General features: G+C 37.5%; 1 pseudogene; it reads left to right on the plus strand.

The window, feature by feature from the left end:
* Positions 1-1943: 1943 nt before the first annotated feature.
* Positions 1944-13391, plus strand: Ppid-ps3 (peptidylprolyl isomerase D, pseudogene 3; annotated as a pseudogene).
* Positions 13392-22973: the final 9582 nt, after the last annotated feature.

Below are 22973 nucleotides of genomic sequence, written 5' to 3' on the forward strand. Positions count from 1 at the left end.
GTATTCATACATACATACATATATACATGCATACATACATACATATATACATACAAGAAACATGCATACATTTAAAAATACATATTTTTAAAAACACCTTTTAAAAACCACAGCAAACAGTTCCTATTTTCATCTTGGACTGAGACTTTTCAGTCACTATTTCAATAGCTACAGACACTGTCCCAGGTTTTCCAGTCACTAGAGCACTGCTGAGCTCCTGACATGGTGTAGGATTGCAGTTGATATAGCTTTCCCTGGGACACTGATTTTCAGAGTCTTGTGTTCAAAATTTTGTATTGGAGCTGGCTCTTAGCACTGGAATGGTGAGCTTTCTGAAAACACTCAACATTGTTTTTGAGACTTCTGTTTTTAAAAAAAGAAAGAAAGAAAAAGAAACGAAAGATGCTGAACAGAGTACAGTGCTGAGAGGTTGAGGATGATGCAGGAAACCCTGGGGACCACATAAAGTCTGTGATCTGTGGGGAACACATGAAATCTACAATCTGAGAAGATGCTCTCAACTTGTCTGGTTTGCATGGAAACTTCTCTACTCACCTGGGTGAAGCACAAGTGTTTTTGAGCCACATCTGTAAAAAGAGGATCTGAAAAATACATTAATTAAAAGCACACACACACACACACACACACATACACACACACACACCCTCAAATGACACCATTATTCACTGTAAATTGAAGGAGAATATGAGGGAATGATTCATTGCCATTGAGTAAAGAAAATTAATAGATTAAGAAAAGAAAGAGAAAATATATTCATAATCAGAGTGTAAACTGTGTAAAATAAGGAGCTTAAAAAGCAGGGAGAAAGCCAAGGAGCAGAGATTCACCCCATGGTCTTTTGGGAGGTGTAGCTGCTTCCCCACAGAGGAGGAGCATGAGTTGCTGTTGTGTTTCTCCTTTTCAAAGTGGTGGCCTTGCATCTGTCTGTCATCAGACCTGGAGGTTTTTAATCCTATAATATATTTTTTCTCATGATTTACAATACAAATCAAAAGTAAGATGTCTTTGACTAAGTACATTATACTGACTCACTTAAATCTCTTTCTTAGAATCAAAAATTCTCATACTTTACCTGAGAAATGATCAGCAATAAATATTTGAAACCCAAATGGCAAAAATGACAATTTTGTTATAAAATAAGACTCACTGCAATTTCTTATTTTGGGTTCCTTCAAACAAAGCAAAACCGTGACTGCAGGCAGTTTATAAAATGATCCAGAAATTGTCTGTCAGTCCCTGAATGGGTGGAGAAAATGTAGTATTGGGCTTTACAGTGATATTTACAATGGGAATTTCCTGCATTGAAGAAAAAGGAAATCGTGACAATAATAACAAGGACCATCCACGAGGACTTATCCCAAAGTCACTCCCATTTGGGCATTATCTCATTTCTATGTGGAATCTACATATCTATTTATAGAAACAGAAAATTACACTAGCAAGTGTAGAAATGGGGCAATGTTCACCAAAGGACAAAAATTTGCAGTTACAAGAGTGTCTTACTTACGGTTTTACTGCTATGAACAGACACCATGACCAACACAAGTCTTATAAAGGGCAAATTTTAATTGGGGCTGGCTTACAGGTTCAGAGGTTCAGTTCATTATCATCAACGTAGGAATAGGGCAATATCTAGGCAGGCATAGTGCAGGCAGAGCTGAGAGTTCTACATCTTCATTGGAAGGCTACTAGTGTAAGATTTGTTTCCAGGCAGCCAGGTTGAGGGTATTTAAGCCCATCCCCACTGTGACACACCTACTGCAACAAGGCCACACCTCTTAATAGTGCCACTCCCTGGGACCAGCATATCCAAACCTGATACTCACACAAGAGTAATTTATAGCAAAGCCCTGCACAACATGGTAAGAGAAGCTAATCAGAACCTACAGGGCCATTGACATCAGCTAACATAAAAAGTCGTCATGCTCTTGCACTCAAGTACAAAGGTGATTATAGCAGGTGGTAAGTGGATTAATTTCCTTGATTACAGAATTGATTTTACGATATATGTGTGTAGCCAAACATTGCACTAAACACTTCAACTGAATGTAATTCTATATTAATACAATTGCATTTGCCAATTAAGCCTAATAAAGCTGGATGGAAAACAGGAAGCAAAGTGATGCTAAGGAAGGGAGAAAATTACAGGGAATTACAGGGAAGATGTGAGGATGCTACCCAGAGGGTACTTTTTTAAACCAATAAACACTACCAGCTGCCATCCCTTGCTGCCTGAAGGCTCACCCCAGGAGCATACCTTTCTGCACTTCTGAGCTGCCGGTAAATAGAAAGACTTCTGTTTCCTTCCCAGAAATGAAAAAGAAAGAAGTCCTGAGGCAGAAAAGCAAAAAGATCAAGGCCATGGCTGTAGCTAAAACCAGAGCCCATGAGAACAGGAAGAGCTACAGCAAGCACGTGATTTAGTATCTCTGACATGGATCAGATAAGCACAAGCCAATAAACTCTGCCCTTGATTCTTCTTGGTAGTAGCCAATACCATTCCTAGCAAGTTCACATTAAGTAGTAGAGCAGTCGAATGGCTAATCAGGGATCTGTTTCTGCCCTCAGTATTTCCAGGCTCCGTCAAGCACTTGGCTGGGACTCGAAGCTCTGAAGTTTAGCCAGGTGGGTGGGTTCCATAGAACCTGGGGGAGAAATAGCCTTCTCCAAGAGGCTTTTGGTGAAACAGATCTCCTTTCTTGTAAGTAACATGCGCTATATAAGACTTAGGGAGTGGGTAGGGGTTCACACAGTGAGTGTACAATATTGGTTAGTACTAAGGTGCTGGGAATGAATGGTGAATGGGTGAAATAATCCATTTTCACCACTGAGACCTGAGTAAGGATTTCACTTACTGTTTATTCAGTCTTCTTAAGTGCCACTCTTATTTGGACCCATGCTAATCTTTCAGTCTCTAGTCTCTGGTATTAGTGATGACACAAATACAGTGTTCAACAATTTTCTGATGTCCGAGGACTCTACTCTCCCTTTTTCACAGACTCTAAGTGACTAGAGTGTCCTTTTAATATCAAAAGTAGAATCATCAACTTCATGATTATGGAGTAAAGAATTTAAAACAGTGGAAGAGAGGTTTAGGCATGCTAGAAATTTTACTGAACAAGCAGATCTGGAGAAGGAGAATAACGTGGCTTAAATTATGGTTAAGAAGAAGATAAACAAAACAATTGTTCATTATTAATCTGTTAATAAAGAAATGTATATTCAGGGGTTGGTGAGGTGGCTCAGTGAAGAGGAGTGTCTGCCATGCAAGCATCAGGAACTGAGTATGAACTGGCAGCACCTATGTTAAAGCAGGGCTGGATTTACCCAGGTGGATCCAAGTTCAAACATGAGCACACTGGCCACAGCGCCTGCATCCTTCAGCTTTAATGGTAGCTAACAGCATGAGCTCTGCCTCTTTCCCTTCTCTCCAAGGATTGCTATGGAAACTGCTGCTGCAGTGAGGAAGAGATCCCCACTCTCCACCAGCCCCACATTGAGACACCCCACTTGTAGTTGCTGGTAGTAGCCACTCTGGATTCTGTTTATAGTTTTGCAAGGTCCTATTACCCCAACAAACTTGTTTTATTGATTCAGAAAAATATGTGAATAGATAAATAGAAACAATGTGAACATTAACAGGAAACAGAAAGGAACATGGGAAAATAAAACTAAACACTAAATTTGTTACAACTGATTAGAACAAACTGAATTCTTTTTTAAGACTATAGCATTCAGATTTGATAAGACACCAGCACTTTAAAATAATTAAAATAACATTTATAATAAGAAACATAAATAAATATATAATATATAATATATAATATATAATATATAATATATAATATATAATATATAATATATAATATAAATATATAACATTAATAAGAAAACCTTTAAAATAAAAGTAGGAGAGCATATACATATATTTATATTTATATAAAGTGCATCCCATGAAAAGCAGAGACTTGACACTAAAACAAAAGCAGGTCAATGTGAAAGACTGAAGCTGCTATGAATTGATGATACATACTGAAAACATTTAGAAATGTCAGAGAATTCTGTAGCATTAACATATGAGTACATTTAATATTTTTAGCTCAGAAATGAAAAATCAAATAAATGATAGAAAAATAACTAAAATCTAATTTCATGTAATTTGAATAGTCCATTTTGGTTACTTCTCTAACAGTTGTGATCAAATATGCAAGAAAAGCAGACTAAGGAAGAAAGAGTTTAGTTTGTTCACAGTTAGAGCTTCTTCAGTCTCGGGGAAGCAGGCACGGATAGCACAGAGTCAGGAGCAGGATGGAGGCTGAGGGTATTACATTCACATTCAGCAAACAGAGCAGATTGTTCATGCTCAGCTTGCTTTTTCCTACTTATCCACAAACCCTAGCCTGTTGACCTAATCCAAAAGATCCCTCCCAGTCATGCCCAGAGCTAGTCTCAAAGGATACTCTAGATTCTGTCACGTTGACAGCCAATGGAAACCATCACAAACCCTTCAACAAAAACTTACAAAAGGGTTCACATACTTTGCTTCAATGATTCTGAATTCCTAAATTTCATTACTTGGTAAATATTAAATATCCTGAAAGAATCATAAAAGGTATGTACAGTTTTATGATTTATATATGTATACATTGGGGTAAGAGCAGTCACCCTTTTGTTCACTCTGAGAAATGAGTTTGTCCAAATAATTTTTCTCATCTTTAAGTGGTCAGAGACACCTGATTCAGTTACTTCCACTCACTGAACAGCTTCAGTAGACAATGCAAGTAAAACCTGACCTGGTCTATATAAACGTAGTCCAAGATTTGCCTATAATAAGAAGCCCAATAAATAAGCATTGTCTTGGACCAGCCCTGAGAATGTAGTAGTTTGGAAGTTAGGGAAAATACTGTAACATTTGTGCTATATAAGGTATAACACATATATAATGACAGAATACATCCATTTTCTATGTAGACATAGCCTCCCACTCCCAGACACTTAGAGTGTCTTGAGGGATCTCATTGAAAGACTGGAGAGTGACCGTTCTTTATCTGCCAGCTGTGAATGTGAAATAGTAGAGACTTAGTGCCAGTTTGATTCTTTCTAAAGTGGTACAAATTGCCTTCCATGAGACAATTTTACTAACTGCGACCTGGTCAACCAGTTATTTGAAAAAGACTCAGTTTTACAGAAAACTTTCACATCTAAATGCTATTTTTCAATGCCAATTTCGATTTCATTATAAGTAGAGAAATACCTATCAGTTCTCCTATACAGTGGACAGTCCAACCTGACAGGTGGTATGTCAATTATATTACAATTTTGATTTAACATGCATTTTAAAAAGTGCTAGAGTTAGTTTTAACTGTCAACACAGTGGAGAATCCCCTGAGAAGATAGTCTCAAAGAGGAATTGTCTAGATCAGATGGAATTGTAGTCCCAGTTTTGGAGAATTACCTTGATTATGTTAATTGAAGTGGAAAGAACAGACCACTGTAGGTGGCATCATGCCCTAGGCAGGGTTTCCTCAACTGTGTAAGTATAGAGTGAGTACTAACTACTGGGAGCAGGCACACATTCTTTTCTCTGCCCTGAATATGGAGGTGATCTGAGTACCTGCATCAAGTCCCTGACTTGACTGTACAATAATAATGGATCACAACCTGGAGTCCTAAGCCAAACACCCTTATCATCTGAGTTCCTTTTTGCCAAGCTATTGTATCACAGCAGCAGAAATAAAAGTAGGTTATAGGTGTAAACATCCTCTACTTTAAATTCAGTTGCTCAAATTTAATGTTTTACCTATTTAAAAAATAGGTAAAATTTCCCACCTACTAAAAACAACTATGAAGTTTGCAAAGATCATGTAGCTGTCCTATCCATACTTCATTTTTGCATACGTGTAAAGCTCTACATCGTTTTTGCTGACTGAACTCTTCCCTTGGCTTCAGTCATATTGTAAAGTATTTCAAAGAGTGGGAGAATGGGAGAATGGGAGAATGGGAGAATGGGATTTCTAGAATTCAAATAGTGAAGCCAATTTCTGGACTCCATACTCAGCTTCCTTTTTACTGTGTTTTCTCATTATTGTAAATTTCTTTATTTAAAGATCTAGCAGTAATTTGCAGCCCGTTAATGTCACTACTTTGATTCCAATTACTGCATTGTCTTATAGAAATGGCTGTAGGACTGCCAATTACAGCTCTATAACGTGAGCACTGAGCACAGCTCCTCAGCTCAAAATTATGTCCCAACACTTTCTCTTTTGACAATAAATATTCAGAAAATTGTGTTCGGAGACGAGATAGAGATAATTAAAGGAAATGATAAGCCCAGTTTGACTGAATATATGTGAACCATAGAAGGATTTAATTAGCATCACACAGTAACATAAGCCAGCTGGTCAGAGGGGTAAAACAATTTGCTACAAAGAATCTGGAGGCCACAAGTGACCACTAGCTTTCACAAACCAATAGTTACACATTTCCCTGTAATTCGGTGTGAAAAAAGATTACAACAAAACTGAAATCTCGAGACTAATAATTTGAAAAGGAACTATCCTAAAATATTTTCCAGTTCCAGATGGTCAGAACCATCAAACCTCTAGAATTATAATATATCATTAATTCCGATGACCATGTGCTGCCCAATATAAGAAATGATCCAGAGCTCCCAACTTTCCTTTCTTCTCCCTTCTGCAAAAACAGCTGTAACTATGTTTGGTGCCTTTTGGAAGGAAATAAAGGAAAAACTTCACTGCTTTGCCTTAGGCAGGAAGTTACCTCTGGGAGGCTTGAAAGTTAGGGAGTGCAATTTGTAGATCAGAAATTCTTGGGGTTGGGGATTTAGCTCATTGGTAGAGCGCTTGCCTAGCAAGCACAAGGCCCTGGGTTCTGTCCCCAGCTCCAAAAAAAAAAAATTCTTGCCACCTGTCAAAGCCATACAAGAGAAAGAGATTCAAAGTGTAGTTACAGAGAAAAGGATCATAAACTTGGGGTTCTCAACTTGAAAATATTCTGAGATCCAAAGAAACATAGGAGTAGTAGATGAGGGATAGAGGGTATCTTGCCCATAGACTGTGCAGACCAGCACTGCAACCCTTCCAGAGTACCTAGTCCTCAGCATACATGGCAGGGAGAAACCATGTGTCTTATCTGTGGTTGGCTATTTGGCAGAATGGGGGTGGAAGACAGAATTAACATTGAAAGGAAATAAAAAGAGGACACATAAGGGTGGACTTGGGTTATGCCTATCACACTAGGGATGTAAGCCTAGTTACCTTGAAACCTGAACATGCATATAAATATAATTATGTTATATTGTAGAGTCAGGACTGATGAATCAATTTACATCAATTCCTATATTTAAGGAAGCTAACTAGGGAGGAAGGGGAAGCTAACCTGATTATCAAAAAAGTGCCAATAAAGCAATTTATAAAATTTAACTTATTTTTGTTAAAAGATAAATTTTATTACAATTAAAAATAATCACAATCATAATTTTATTAAAAACAATTACTACAAACATTTAATAGAATCAAGCTTCCATAAGAATTATATATCATTGATATTTGTCTGCAACATTTATCCAGTGGAAAACAGTGTGAATATACAGAATTCCTAACTGTTGAAAGGAGAAACAAATTATTATTTGTGAGTTATCAACATCACTTAGAGAAATCAAGGAAAATTAAACTTGAAAAACATTTATATTAATGAGAATTGGGTAGGTGGCTGGATATAATTTGGAAAAGTAGATTCAGTTTCATATAGTTAATATAGCAGTCAAGTATTGGGGAAAATCAGTAAGGATAATTAACTCATATCACACAAGTATCTGAAAGGCTTATACTAAAAGTATTACCTTATCAAGTCAAGAATAATGGAACAGAAGTTAAAAGGGTAAGAAGGTGATCTCAGACAATTAGATACAGGACTCTAGGGGTCACACACTCTCCACCATATCACAGTGACACCTGTCTGTTACAACTAGACCATGCAAATGCTTAGCTGATAGAAAAATATTAAAACAAAACAGGCAGATCCTGTAACAATTCAGACCTCAGCAATCCATTCTTAAAAGTTCCACAATTCTTAATAGGAATTTGAAAATTAGAAAGAAGAACTCATGGATGGTGCAGATTGAGCAAAAAAAGAGGGGTGGGTGATTTATAATAATCTCAAAAATTAAAATAAAAGTCAAAATGAACATGATCAGGTATTAGTGCAGGGTGGTGGTGGGGCTGCAGAACTGAAGCCCTGAAGGCCAGCAGAAAGAATGGAAATAGGCAACCTTGGGAAGTAGGAGATGGGGGGACCTTCTAAAATGTATCAGAGACCTGGAAGTGGGAGACTTTCAAAGGAAGGGACCTTAGATGAAATGACCTACAGTGGAGAGAGGGAACTTGTACAGTCCACCTCCAGTAGAAAGACAGAGCATCAACTGGACGAATGGGATTGCCATCCCACAGTCAAAAACTCTGACCCAGAATTGTTACTGTTTCTGAGACCTGCAGGGTCAAAAATAGAGAAGATCCTGAGGAAAGGCAGTTCAGTGCCTGGCGCAAATTGGGATTCAGCTCAAAAGGAGATTCCAAGGTCTGACACTATTACTGATACTGGGGTGTGCTTACAAACAGGAGCCTAGAATGACTGCCCTCCGACAGACCCAACAAGCAGCTGAGAAAGTCAGATGCAGATATTTACACCCAACCAATCAACAGAAGATGGAAACCTCTGTGGTTAAAGTAGGGAAAAGTTGGAAGAAGCTGAAGACAGGTGACCCTGTAGGAAGACAAGCAGTTTCAACTGACCTAGAACCCGAGGGATTGCTCAGACCCTGAGCCACTAACCAGTCAGCAACCCCCAGTACATATACAGCAGAGGATGGTGTGTCTTGACTCAGTGAGAGAAGATATACCTAACCCTCAAGGGAATGAGGCCCAGGGAGTGGTGAGGTCTGGTGGAGTGGGAGTAGGGGAGTGGGGACATCCTCTTGGAGATGGGATATGGGGTGGAGGAAGCAGGGAGGAGGTATGAGATGTCAAAGAGTCAGAGGGCACTCCAAGAAGAGGATAAAGACTGGAATGTAAAAAACGATTAAAGGATAAAAAAGAAATGAAATATTGTAACATTTATTTAATCTCAAATCTATTCCTGGTTTACATGATTCAGTTCCCAGAAAAAAAAGACATAAAATCTTCATATATATATATATATATATATATATATATACATATATATATATATGTGTGTGTGTGTGTGTGTATGTTCCCAAAACTGCATATATATATATGAAAATTATATATATGTACATATATATGTATATATATATAAATTATATATATATGTATATATATATATATATATATATATATATGTCTCCCAAACTCAAAACTGCGTGCATATGAGAGACGGAAAAAATGAGAGAAATGAGTAACCAAAAGATTTAAAATTGAGGTATGTTAAATTCTGAGGAGAAGACTACATAGTCTTGGAAAATACAATATGGAGAGTTTGAGCCCCTCTCGCACACGAGGCACTGATGTCCCACTTTCCAGCGCCTGCCATAAAGAAGTCTACTCCCTTCCTCAGCAGCCAAGTCCTCTAATTCCAAGAACCTGCATGAGTCTTCTTTGACATGGAAATCAGCAAGGAGCAAGTTGGACGAATTGGTTTAGAGTTGTTTACAGACATTGTTCCCAAAACTGCAGAAAATTTTCATGCATTGTGTACAGGAGAAAAAGGCACTGGATCCACAACTGGGAAACCTCTCCATTTTAAAGGATGTCCTTTCCACCGAACTATTAAGAAATTCATGATTCAGAGTGGAGACTTATCAAATCAGAATGGGACAGGTGGAAGAACTATTTATGGTTAAAAATTTAAAGTTGAGAATTTTCTTTGTAAGCATGATTGGGAGTGTTTGCTGAGCTTGGCAAATGCAGTCCCCAATCCAAATGGCTCTCAGTTCTTTGTCACAAGAGTTCCAACTTCTCATGTGGATGGGAAACATGGTATTCGGTCAAGTAATGAAAGGACTAGGTGTGGAAAGGATGCTTGAAAATGTAGAGGTGAATGGTGAAAAACCTGCCAAAATGTGTGTTATTGTAGAATGTGAAGAATTGAAAGAAGGGGATGACTGGGGAATATTCCCCAAAGATGGCTCTGGTGATAGTCAGATTTCCCCGAGGATGCAGAATAGATTTAAAAGATGTAGATAAAATTTTATTAATATATGAAGACTTAAAAAACATGGGAAATACTTTTTTCAAGTCTCAGAACTGGGAGATGGTTATTAAAAATATGGGAAGGTTCAAAGGCTGTTATTGAGAAAGCAGATGGTTTAATATATGGAAATCCATCAACATAATCCACTCTATAGACAAACTCAAAGATAAAACCCACATGACCATTTCATAAATGCTGAGAAAGCATTTTACAAAATTCAACACCCCTTCATGATAAAAGTCCTTGAAAGATATATGACAAACCAGTAGCTAACATCAAAATAAATGGAGAGAAACTTGAAGCAATCCCACTAAAATCAGGGACTAGTCAAGGTTGCCCACTCTCTCCCTACTTATTCAATATAGTACTCAAAGTCCTGCCAAGAGCAAGCAGACAACAAAAGGAGGTCAAAAGGGATACAAATTGGTAGGGAAGAAGTCAAAATAACACTCTTTGCAGATGATTTGATAATGTACTTAAGTGACCTCAAAAGTTCTACCAGAGAATGACTAAACCTGACAAACAACTGCAGCAAAGTGGCTGGGTTGAAAATTAACTCAAACAAATCAGTAGCCTTCCTCTACTCAAAGAATAAACAATAAATTTCTTTCTGAGAAAGAAATTAGGGAAATGACACTATTCACAATAGTCCCAGATAATATAAAATATTTTGGTATGTCTTTAACCAAGCAAGTGAAAGATCTGTATGGCAGATAAGTCTCTGAAGAAATGACTGAAGATCTCAGAAGATGGAAATATTGGCAGGATTAATATACTAAAAATAGCTATTTTGCAAAGAAATCTACAGATTCAATGCAATCCCCAACAACATTCCTACTCAATTCTTTATAGAAAAAGAAAGAGCAATTTGCAAATTCATTTGAAATAGCAAAGAACCCAGGATAGTGAAAAGCATACTCAACAATAAAAAAACTTCTGGGGGAATCACCATCTGTGACTTCAAGCCATATTACAGAGCAATAATCATAAAAAGTGTACAATATTGGTACAGAGACAGGCAGATAGAACAGTGGAACAGAATTGAAGACCTAGAAAGGAACCCACACATTTGATCTTTGACAAAGGAGCTAAATCCATCCAGTGGAAAAAAGATGGCATTTTCAGCAAATGGTGCTGGTTCAACTGGAGGTCAACATGTAGAAGAATGCAGATCGATCCATCCTTATCACCCTGTACAAAGCTCAAGTCCAAGTGGATCAAGGATCTCCACATCAAATCAGATACACTCAAACTAATAAAAAAATAAAAACTAGGGAAGCATCTGGAACACATGGGCACTGGAAAAAATTTCCTGAACAGAACACCAATGGCTTATGCTCTAAGATCAAGAATAAACAAATGGGACCTCATAAAACTGCAATGCTTCTGTAAGGCAAAGGACACTGTCATTACGACAAAATGGCAACCAACAGATTGAGAAAGGATCTTTACCAATCCTACATCTGATAGAGGGTTAATATCCAAAATATACAAAGAACTCAAGAAGTTAGACTCTAGAAAGCCAAACAACCCTATTAAAAATGGGGTACAGAGCTAAACAAAGAATTCTCAGATGTGGAATATCAAATAGCCAAGAAGCACCTAAAGGAATGTTCAATATCCTTAGTCATCAGGGAAATGCAAATCAAAACAACCCTGAGATTCCACCTCACACCAGTCAGAATGACTAAGATGGAAATCTCATGTGACACCAGATACTGGCAAGGATGTGGAGAAAGAGGAACACTCCTCCATTGTTAGTGAGACTGCAAACTGGCACAACCACTCTGGAAATCATTCTGGAGGTTCCTTAGAAAATTGGACATTCTATTACCTGACGACCCAGCTATACCTCTCCTGGGTATATACCGAAAAAATGCTCCAACAGACAACATACAACAAAGACACATGCTCCACTATGTTCATAGCAGCCTTATTTATAATAGCCAGAAGCTGGAAAGAATCCAGATACCCTTCCATAGAGGAATGGATTGAAAAAATGTGGTACATCTAAACAATGGAGTACTACTCAGCAATCAAAAACAATGACTTCATGAAATTCATAGGCAAATGTAATGAATTTGACTATATCATCCTGAATGAGGTAACTCAATCACAGAAAAACACACATGGTATGCACTCATTGATAATTGGATATTAGCTTAAAAGCTTGAATTACCCAACATAAAATCCACAGACCACAGGAAGCTCAAGAAGAAGGATGACCAAAATGCGGATGTTCCCACTCCCTTTTAAAAGGGGAAGCAAAAATATCCATATGAAGGGATATGGAGGCAATGTTTAGAGCAGAGACTGAAAGGATAGCCATTCAGGGCCTGCCCCACATGTGGCCCATATATATATACAGTCACCAAAACTAGATGAGATTGATGAAGCTAAAAAGTGTATGCTGGAAGGGACTGGATATAGATCTCTCCTAAGAGATACAACCAGAGCATGTCAAATACAGAGGAAAATGCTAGCAACAAACCACTGAACTGAGAACAGGACCCCCTTTGGGGTAATTAGAGGAAGCATTGAAAGAGCTGAAGGGACATGCAACCCCATAAGAGCAACAGTGTCGACCAACCAGAGCTTCCAGGGACTAAACCACTACCCAAAAGTATACATGGACTGAGCCATGGCTCCAACTGCATATGTAGCAGAGAACAGCCTTGTTAGGGCACCAGTGGAAGGGGAAGACCTTGGTCCTGCCAAGGTTGCACCCCCAGTGCAGGGAAATGTCAGGTGGACGGTAAGTGGGGATGGATGGGGGAAACACCCTTATGGTGAAGTGGGGGGGTATGAGGGTTTAGGGACAGGAAACAGGGAAGGGAATAACATTTGAAATGTAAATAAAGAAATATATCCAATTAAAAAGAAAAATATATTCGATATAGAAGAAAGGAAGAAAGAAAGAAAGAAAGAAAGAAAGAAAGAAAGAAAGAAAGAAAGCACATATATCCAGACTACAACCTATAGCCTTAAGTTGTGTGCTGAATATTGATGCTTGTAAATTGAAGATGTCAAATTGGCAGGGGGTGATTGACAGTAGCTTGGAGGCTCTTGAAATGGACCCTTCAAATACTAAAGCACTATGCCAAAAAGTGCAAGGATGGCAAGGATTAAAAAAGTATTATTAGGGGTTGGAGATTTAGCTCAGTGGTAGAGCGCTTGCCTAGGAAGCGCAAGGCCCTGGGTTCGGTCCCCAGCTCCGAAAAAAAAAAAAAAAAAAAAAAAAAAAGAACAAAAAAAAAAAGTATTATTAAGCATTGGCTGATCTCAAGAAGACTCAGGAGATGCCCCAGGAGATAAAGTTCTCCAGGCAAGGCAGTGTAGGCAAAAAAATGTTTGCTTAATAAGGATTAAAGTTTCTTTAACTATTATATGTTGATTATATAAAGGACAATGTATATTGCTGTCTATATGATCCCTGATGTGTTTCCCTTGATCTTTGTCATTGTTTACATAGTAGTGCTGACACAGGTTCCTTCTCAATAAAGTGTTACCAAATACAAAAAATGAAAAGAAAACATGGTTTGTGCTTCCTTATTCATTCTTACCAGAAATACTGGCACTTCAGGAACAATTAAAGGCTCTAGAAACAAAGCCAAACCTATGCACACAGAATACACAGCTTATGTATATATCATAAATTAAAAGTTATGTTCTCCAAAGAAACAGAGAAATTATTCAATAAGGAGAATTGGAAATCCCAGCTAATTGTGGAAAATATAATAAATTTCTACTTAATACCTATAGCAAAGCTTAATTCCAGATAGTTGGTTACCTATTTAGGTGGCTTAGTGATATGAAGATAAATCAGCATGAGGAGGGGATAAAGAAAGTTCATAAAAAATACAAAAACAATGCCAAGAACAGAACAGCAAACAACAATAAACTTTTCTACAGGAAATAAACACTTACAAGCAAAAATGCATGTAATTTTTTACTTTAGCCACAGCAGCAAGCAGCTGAAAAATCCAGTCTGTCTTCAGAGACAGGTACTGTGAACAGGCTTTTGAGTTGGCAGCAACAGGGAAACATGTTACTATACCCAGTACTACTGTTTAGGGAGTGGTTTGTGTAGTAATTCAGATTGAACTTTATCCTCACAAATACTGGAAGAGCCAGTCTCATTCCCACCTCATTCCTTTTTATTTTGAGACAAAGGCCTCACTAGGTGCCCTGTACTGTTCTTGAATTTTCAACCCACCTGCTTCTACAGAGTTACAGACCTGCACCAAGCCCGAATCACTTATCTCAAAGAAATACTCATCAGAGTGGGCAAAAACAGCACTACATCTAAAAAATCAAAACTGGGCATTTTCTGCATCACTTAGTGGAGACTAAGGCTTCCCTGGAATATATTTAGTGATGCTATTTTTTCTTCTAAAGTTTTACATAGAAACTATATTCTCCTTTCTTTTATCTGAAGGTGTATTTAGTGTCTTTTACATATAGAATTCTACCATCTGTAAATAAGAATTTGATGTTTTTACTGTTCCTGTAAATACTTCGAGTACTATAATGAACAGTAGCTGGAAGAATGGACATTTTTTTTCCTTATTTGTGATTTTCATAGAAATATTTGAATTTTTCTCAATTTGAAAAAGATTAGCTGTGAATTTGGTATATGTTGCCTTTAGTATGTTGACACATGTTTTCAGAATGCCTCCAAGACTTTTATCATGAAAAATGTTGGATTTTCCAAGAACACATGAAAAACACCATCCCCTATGATCAAGTAAGCTTTAATCCAGGGATGGGGAGATGCTTCAACAAAGGAAAATCTGACAATGAAATCTACCATATGAATAAACTGGAAGAAAAAATAAAAACCACCATGATCATCTCATTAGATACTAAAAAGTTCCTTGACAAAAATCCAACCCCCCTTAATATGAATAATCTCAAAGAGATCAGAGATACAGGACACAAATCTAAATATAATAAAGACACATATCTAAATATAATAATAAAGTTGAGAACTTGAAAGAAAAATTCTCAACTTCCTATGGAAAAAATAAAAAAATAAAATAACCCTGTAAAATAAAAGGACTTCTGGATATATCACCATCTCTGATCTAAAGATGTACTACAGAAACATAGGGATAAAAAACACATGTTAGTGGCTTATAATCACAGGTTGATAAATGAAACAGAATCAAGGACCCCAAAGTAAGCTCATATACCTATGTACACTTGATTAGTGACAAAGAAATCAAAGTTATACAGTGGGGAAAAAAAGCATCTTCAACAATTGGTGCTGATCAAACTGGATGTCTGAATGTAGAAGAAAGCAAATAGATCAATATTTATCACCCTGCTCAAAATCAAGTCCAAGTAGATCAAAAACCTCAGCATAAAACTGCATATATTGACCATGATAGAAAAGAAAGTGAAGAATAGCCTTGAATGCATAAGCACAGGAAAAAAACTTCCTGAACAGAACAACAACTCAGGCCCCAGGATCAACAATTAATAAATGGGACCTCATGAAACTGAAAATCTTCTGTAAGGCAAAGGACATTGTCATTGGGAAGAAATCTTCACCAGCCCTACATCCATTAGAGGGCTGATATCCAAAATATACAAAGAACTCCAAAAATTAGACATCAACAAACCAAATAACCCAATTTAAAAATGAGATACAGAGCTAAACAGTGAAGACTCAACAAATGAATCTCTAATAGCTAGGAAGCACTTAAAGAAATGTTCAAGGCCCTTAGTCATCAGGGAAATGCAAATAAAAACAACTCTGAAATTCTGAAATCTTACACACATCAGAATGGCTAAGATAAAAAGTTCAAGGTTTAACTCATGCTGGTGAGGATGTGGAGGAGGGGAAATACTCTTCCACTGCAGGTAGGATTGAAAATTTGTATGACCAGTTTGAAAATCAATTTGGTGGAAATAGTTTTAACTCAAGACCCAGCTATATCAATCCTGGGCATATACCTAAGAGATTCCTTACCATACCACAAGGTACTACCTCAACTATATTCATAACAGCCTTATTTTAACAGCCAGAAACCAGAAACAACCCAGATATCCCACAACTAAATAATAGAGTAAATTTACACAATAGAATACTACTCAGCTATTAACAAAAATCACATGATGAACTTTGCAGGCAAATGAATAGATCTAAGAAAAGATCTTTCCGAGTGGAGTAGCCCAGATCCAAAAAAGAAAACAACATATGTAATTATACATGGATATTAGTCATAAAGTATAGGATAACCATACCACAATCCAGGGACACCAGAAAACTAAATAGCAAGGAGGGTCAAAGGGAGAGTGCATGAATCTCAACAAGAAGAGGAAATAAAATAGACATTAGTGATATATGGAGGGAGTGTATAGGGTGGGAAAGGGGATGGGGAGGAAACTAGAGGTTTCAAGTCTGGGAGGACAGAGGGAGAGAGAACTGGGATAGGGGAGTATATCAGGTATTCACTCATTAGAAACCTAGAAAAATGGAAATTCCCAGGAATCTATGAGGGTTACCCTAGCAATAGGGGATATATCAGTAACCTCTCCAACCCAAATATGCCCGTGCAAAGAAAACACAACTCGATTAATATGAGTACAAGCTAGCACCTAGATTGGGCAGTTCTACCAGTACACTATCCTATTCCCCAGCTCTGAAATCCCTCATAACTTGCGGTTTTCCCATGTCACTTCTTCAGCTCCTTTCTCCTCCTTCTCCTCCTCCAACTTCTCTCTCCTCTTCCCCTTCCCAAATCATGTGCTCTTGCCTTTATTTTACAAATTAAATGGGAGTCCTGAGTAAGTGACTAGGCAGCCATCCCTGGGGCAGCAGAATTAGCATCAAAATATAAATAACCCCAGGGCCGACCACAACATATATCAACAACAACAAGAGTCATGAGCTAATTGCTTCTGAGATAGCTGGCAAGCACCTACCTCTAAAAGCACATTCCAACAGGTTGTAAAATGATTAACTAGAGGCTAGAGAGATGGCTCAGTGGTTAAGAGCACTGATTGTTCTTCCAGAGGTCCCAAGTTCAAGTCCCAGCAACCAGATGGTGTCTCACAACCATCTGCAATGGGATCGATGCCCTCTTCTGATGTTCTCATATAAATAAAATAAATACATCTTTAAAAAAAAACCATTAACCAAGGGTCATAAAAAGGGAACTGAGGATTTATGCTAGGTGCAAAGACAGAAGACAACATATTGATTGGGTCTATTATACAAAACCTCACTAATAACTTAGTTATGATTTTTAACTCTCCATGAACCTGTAAATCTGGTGACAGATAATATATATCCAGATAATTAGTCCTAATTAATATGCATGTAAACATTCTCTTTTGTAAACTTCTTATTCGATTTATGGTTTGAATTTATGTGTAAACTTGTGATGAACATTTTACCATGTGATCATGTATTCTGAAAGATATATAAATGCTGAGGACAAAGAGAGGAGAGGATCCTTATCCCCCTTTTCTTTTAAAAACCTTTACCATTTAGAGCACTTTCACGGGAAACTTCTTAAAACTTAGAAATAAAAGCTAAAACCACTTTTCAAAGAGCCCCTTTTTCTTCCTGCAACTTCAACTAGCAGACTGGAAGTGAGATCCTGGCTGTTCCTTTGGAAATGGAACAAAGGCTACTTTACATAATCCCATGCTGTTTTAAGATGAGGTGCTAAAAAGATGAGGTGCTGAACAGTTTCCTGCCTCAGAAGAACTCAGAAGGCAGGGCAGCTACTAAAGCAAAGTAACTTAGACTTAAGATAAGTAAACGCCTTATTATTATCCAGCAAACCTAAATATCTCATAATACCAAGTCTTAGTTCTCCCACTGATGCTTTTCTCCATCTGCTGCTACAATAAGAACCAACAAGAAAGAAGACCCTGGTGTTATTGCAATTTGATATGCAAAGGTGAGTTGATATCCATGGGAGTTCTTTCCTTCTCTGGAGGGGAAGCAAGGAGGAATGGGGAAATGGAAGTGAGATCATAGGACTAGGAAGAAAAACAGAAAGAGAAGTTGCCATCAGGATGTGAAATAAATTAATTAATCAATGAAAAAAGTTAGATTTTTATCAGGGGTCTTTTTTGTATCTACTGAAATGATCATTTGGTTTCTACCCTTTATTTTTTGTGTTAGATTACAGTTATTGATTTATGTATTCTGAACCTCCCTAAACTGAAGCTAACTTGATATCGGTAGATAATCTTTTTGATGTATTCATCTTCAGTTCTGTTACAAGTATTATGTTGATAATTTTTATGTCCACACTCATCAGAGACATTGTTTATGTTTTTTCAATAATTTACTTTTATTCACTTTATATCCTGAATGTATCCCCACCCACCTCCCCTTCCAGTCCCACCCTTAAACCTCTACTCCAAATAGCCTCTCCTCTTCTCTTCAGAGAAAGGAAGCCCCCTATGAGTACAATCACACCCTGGGAAATCAAATCCCAACAGAACTAGGCACATTCTCTCCAGCTGAGGCCCAACCAGGCAGTCCAAATAGGGAAATGGAATCAAGGACAGACAAAAGAGTCCTAGACAGCCCCCTTTCTAACTGTCAGGCGAGTCACATGAAAATCAAGAGGCACATCTGCTACAAATGTGTAAAGGGCCTAGGTCCAGCCCTTGCACACTCTTTGGTTGGTGGTTCAGTCTCTGTGAACCTCCATTGACCCAGGTCTCTATAGGTCTTCTTTCAGTATCCTAGATCCCTCCTAACCATCATTAGTTCACAAGACGTCCAAAGCTCTGCCTGATGTGTCCCTATGGGTCTCTGCATCTGTTTCTATCCACCTCTCAGGAGACAGCTATGCTAGGTTCCTCTCTATCCATGAGCATGGGAGGTTTATAATTATGTTTTGTTCACTGAGTTGTTGTTTTGTTTTGGTGTCAGAGTATCACTGGATTCGGTGTGTGTGTGTGTGTGTGTGTGTGTGTGTGTGTGTGTGTGTGTGTGTGTATGTTTTATGTAATATATTCATATATATATACTAATGTTCATTACATTTTGTTTAGGGAATACATTGAGGAGTATTGTGGTATTAGTCCTTCAAAAATCTGGGAGAAGTCTGTGTTGAAAGAATCTGACCCTGGGCTTTTTTCAAATGAAAAAAATTTTCATTTGTATGTATCTCATTTTCATTCTGTTTGTATCTCATTTAATATAAAGGACAAAAATAAATATTTTTAAAGTATGTCTTATGAATTCTCTTAATTTCCTCAGTGTTTGTTAAAATCTCTCCCTTTTCTCTATTTACTTCTAGATATTAGTCTGGATCGTGTTTATTTTTCTTTTGGTTAATTTAACATTAATATTTTAATCTCCTTGACTTCTTACATGACCAAATTATCATTCTTTTGTGCTGTTTCATTTTCATGGTTTTTTTTTTGTAGTTTCTACTGCTTTTGTGGCTGTTGATATTCAGCTTTAGTCAATTGTGATCCATTAGAATTCAGGTTGTTATTTCAATAATCTATTTACTGAGTTTCATTTGATTTCTAATATGTGGTGGACTTTTTGAGAAAGTTCCATGGATTTTTAAGAAAAATGTTTGGGGTTGGGGATTTAGCTCAGTGGTAGAGCGCTTGCCTAGGAAGCTCAAAGCCCTGGGTTTGGTCCCCAGCTCCGAAAAAAAAAAGAACCAAAAAAAAATGTTTATTTTTTGGTGTTTTGGTGGGGCAATCTGCAGGCATCTTTTATGTCCACTTGGTGTTGGTGTCATTTAACCCCAGTTTCTTTGTTAGGTTTTCTTTCTTTCTTTCTTTCTTTCTTTCTTTCTTTCTTTCTTCCTTTCTTTCTTTCTTTCTTTTCCATTATCACTGTATTGTGGCTATTTTGTGGTTTTTAGAAGTAATAGAATTTTCTTTATTAAATTAAGTGTCCCTCTTTTGGTATACATATGTTTTATGATCATAATACCCTTTAGATGCTATAGATATTTTTAAGAGTACAGGGTGTCCTCCTTGTCTTTCCAGACTAGTTTTGCTTTGAACTCTATATCAGATTGTTTCTTTATTCTGTCTGTTTGGAATGACTTTTTCCATCCTTTATCTCTATAAAGGAATCCATCATTGATGGTAAAGCAAGTTTCTGAGAGGCATCCAAAAGATGGATCCTATCTCTAAACCCATCTAACACTCTGTCTTTTTGCTACTAATCCTATAATTTTGTTGATTTTGATTAGCTCTTATATAGTTCGTGATTGCATCTCCTGGCTATTATTTTTGTTCTTTATGGTTTCTTTTTTTTTTATTAACTTGAGTTAATACATTTACATTTACATTTCGAATTATTTTTTACATTATATTTGAATTATTATTTACATTTCGAATGTTATTCCCTTTCCCGGTTTCTGGGCAAACATCCCCCTAATCCCTCCCCCTCCCCTTCTTTATGGGTGTTCCCCTCCCCACTCTCCCCCCATTGCTGCCCTCCCCCCAACAATCACATTCACTGGGCGTTCAGTCTTAGCAGGACCAAGGGCTTCCCCTTCCACTGATGCTCTTACTAGACTATTCATTGCTACCTATGAGGTCAGAGTCCAGGGTCAGTCCATGTATAGTCTTTAGGTAGTGGCTTAGTCCCTGGAAGCTCTGGTTGATTGGCATTGTTGTTCATATGGGGTCTCGAGCCCCTTCAAGCTTTCCAGTTCTTTCTCTGATTCCTTCAACGGGGGTCCTATTCTCAGTTCAGTGGTTTGCTGCTGGCTCTCGCCTCTGTATTTGCTGTATTCTGGCTGTGTCTCTCAGGAGAGATCTACATCTGGCTCCTGTCGGCCTGCACTTCTTTGCTTCATCCATCTTGTCTAATTGGATGGCTGTATATGTATGGGCCACATGTGGGGCAGGCTCTGAATGGGTGTTCCTTCTGTGTCTGTTTTAATCTTTGCCTCTCTATTCCCTGCCAAGGGTATTCTTGTTCCCCTTTTAAAGAAGGAGTGAAGCATTCACATTTTGATCATCCGTCTTGAGTTTCATGTGTTCTAGGCATCTAGGGTAATTCAAGCATTTGGGCTAATAGTCACTTATCAATGAGTGCATACCATGTGTGTTTTTCTGTGATTGGGTTACCTCACTCAGGATGATGTTTTCCAGTTCCAACGAATTTCATAAAGTCATTGTTTTTGATATCTGAGTAATATTCCATTGTGTAGATGTACCACATTTTCTGTATCCATTCCTCTGTTGAAGGGCATCTGGGTTCTTTCCAGCTTCTGGCTCTTCTAAATAAGGCTGCTATGAACATAGTGGAGTGTCTTTTTTATATGTTGGGGCATCTTTTGGGTATATGCCCAATTATGGTTTCTTGATATTTCTATCCTTCTCTTCATATTGAAGTATACCTTCTAGAATCCTCTGTAGAACTGGCTTAGTAGTCATAAGGTCCTTTCATCTCTTTTGTCACAATAAGTTCTCATTTCTCCTTTTATTTTAATGGGTAGTTTTGCTGAGAATAATGGTCTTATTTGACAATTATGATCTTTCAGAACTCAGAATGCACATTTCCAGGTTCTGATGGCCTTGAAGTTTTCTGGCAAATGATCAGGTCTTATTTTAAGGAGTTTGGCTTTATAGCTGAGTGTACTTAATGTTCTGTTTGACTCTTATAATTAATGGGAATTTTTCAAGATTTGGAGAATTTTTTTCTGCTTTATTGGAAATATTCTGCATGCCTTTGCTATGGTGTTCTTGTATGATCTTTGTTCCAAGGTTTTATTTTTTTCATGGTGTCTTCCAATTCAGTCATGTCCTATTCTTTCTTTATTTTTGTTTAGTTTTGTTTTCTGTTTTCACTTACTTTTACTGAGGAATGCATTCCCTTTGCTTTATCTTCCATCCTTATTCAGTCTTTAATATGTTTCATTCTGTTGTCAAAGTTATCCACTGAGGTTTGGTAGGCTTACTGTGTTCTTTTTTAACATCAGTTTGGGTTTCCTTGAGTAATTTGAACTCTATTTTTATCACCAGGATTGAATTCCTTATTTTATTATTTTTTTTCTTCTTTGAGTTATTTGATGATAGTTATGATCATTCTTTTAAATTCTATGCCTGGAAGTTCTTCCAGGTCATTTTTACTAAGGATAATTACTGTGTGATTTGTTTTCTGGGGAGGGAGATATAATACTTCATGTTTTCATATTATTTTTATTTCTTTTCTTGAATTTGCACATCTGGAGTTAATTTGTTGGTTTAGTTTTTCTTCTTTTTTTTTCAGGTCAACTTTTTTTCTTTCAGCAGATCTTTAAAGTATCTAGGAGGGGGCTAATTCATATCAGGCATGGGATGTCTATTTGCTTTGTCTGGTTTATGGTGCTATAGCTTCTATCCAAAATCTTCTACTTGTCACCTATATTCTGTTACTTGCAACAGTGCAGTCATAGAGTTTAGAACACATTTCTCCTGGCAGTGTAGTCTGGGCTTGAACCTCAAAATTGGATAGTGCACCATGAAGTTCTAAGTAGGCAGTTACTGTTGAGGCAAAAGCCCTCTATGTGGGAAGAGGTAGTGGCAGCCAAGAAATTTTAAGACAGCCTTAATAGAAAGGAACTAGTCAAAAGCACACAGTTAGCCTACCTGAGTCCCCAAACCATGGGGAAAAGCTAGAAGGTCACAATTAGATGGTGATAAGTAAGCTGGAATCTGGCAAAACCTAGAGGATGGAAGAAAAGCTAAAAGCAACTAGAGTTCCTGAGCAAGCAGTCATGGAGCTT

This window comes from Rattus norvegicus, chromosome 5 (assembly GCF_021556685.1).
Source record: "Rattus norvegicus strain SHRSP/BbbUtx chromosome 5, alternate assembly SHRSP_T2T, whole genome shotgun sequence".
Classification (NCBI taxonomy): domain Eukaryota; kingdom Metazoa; phylum Chordata; class Mammalia; order Rodentia; family Muridae; genus Rattus; species Rattus norvegicus.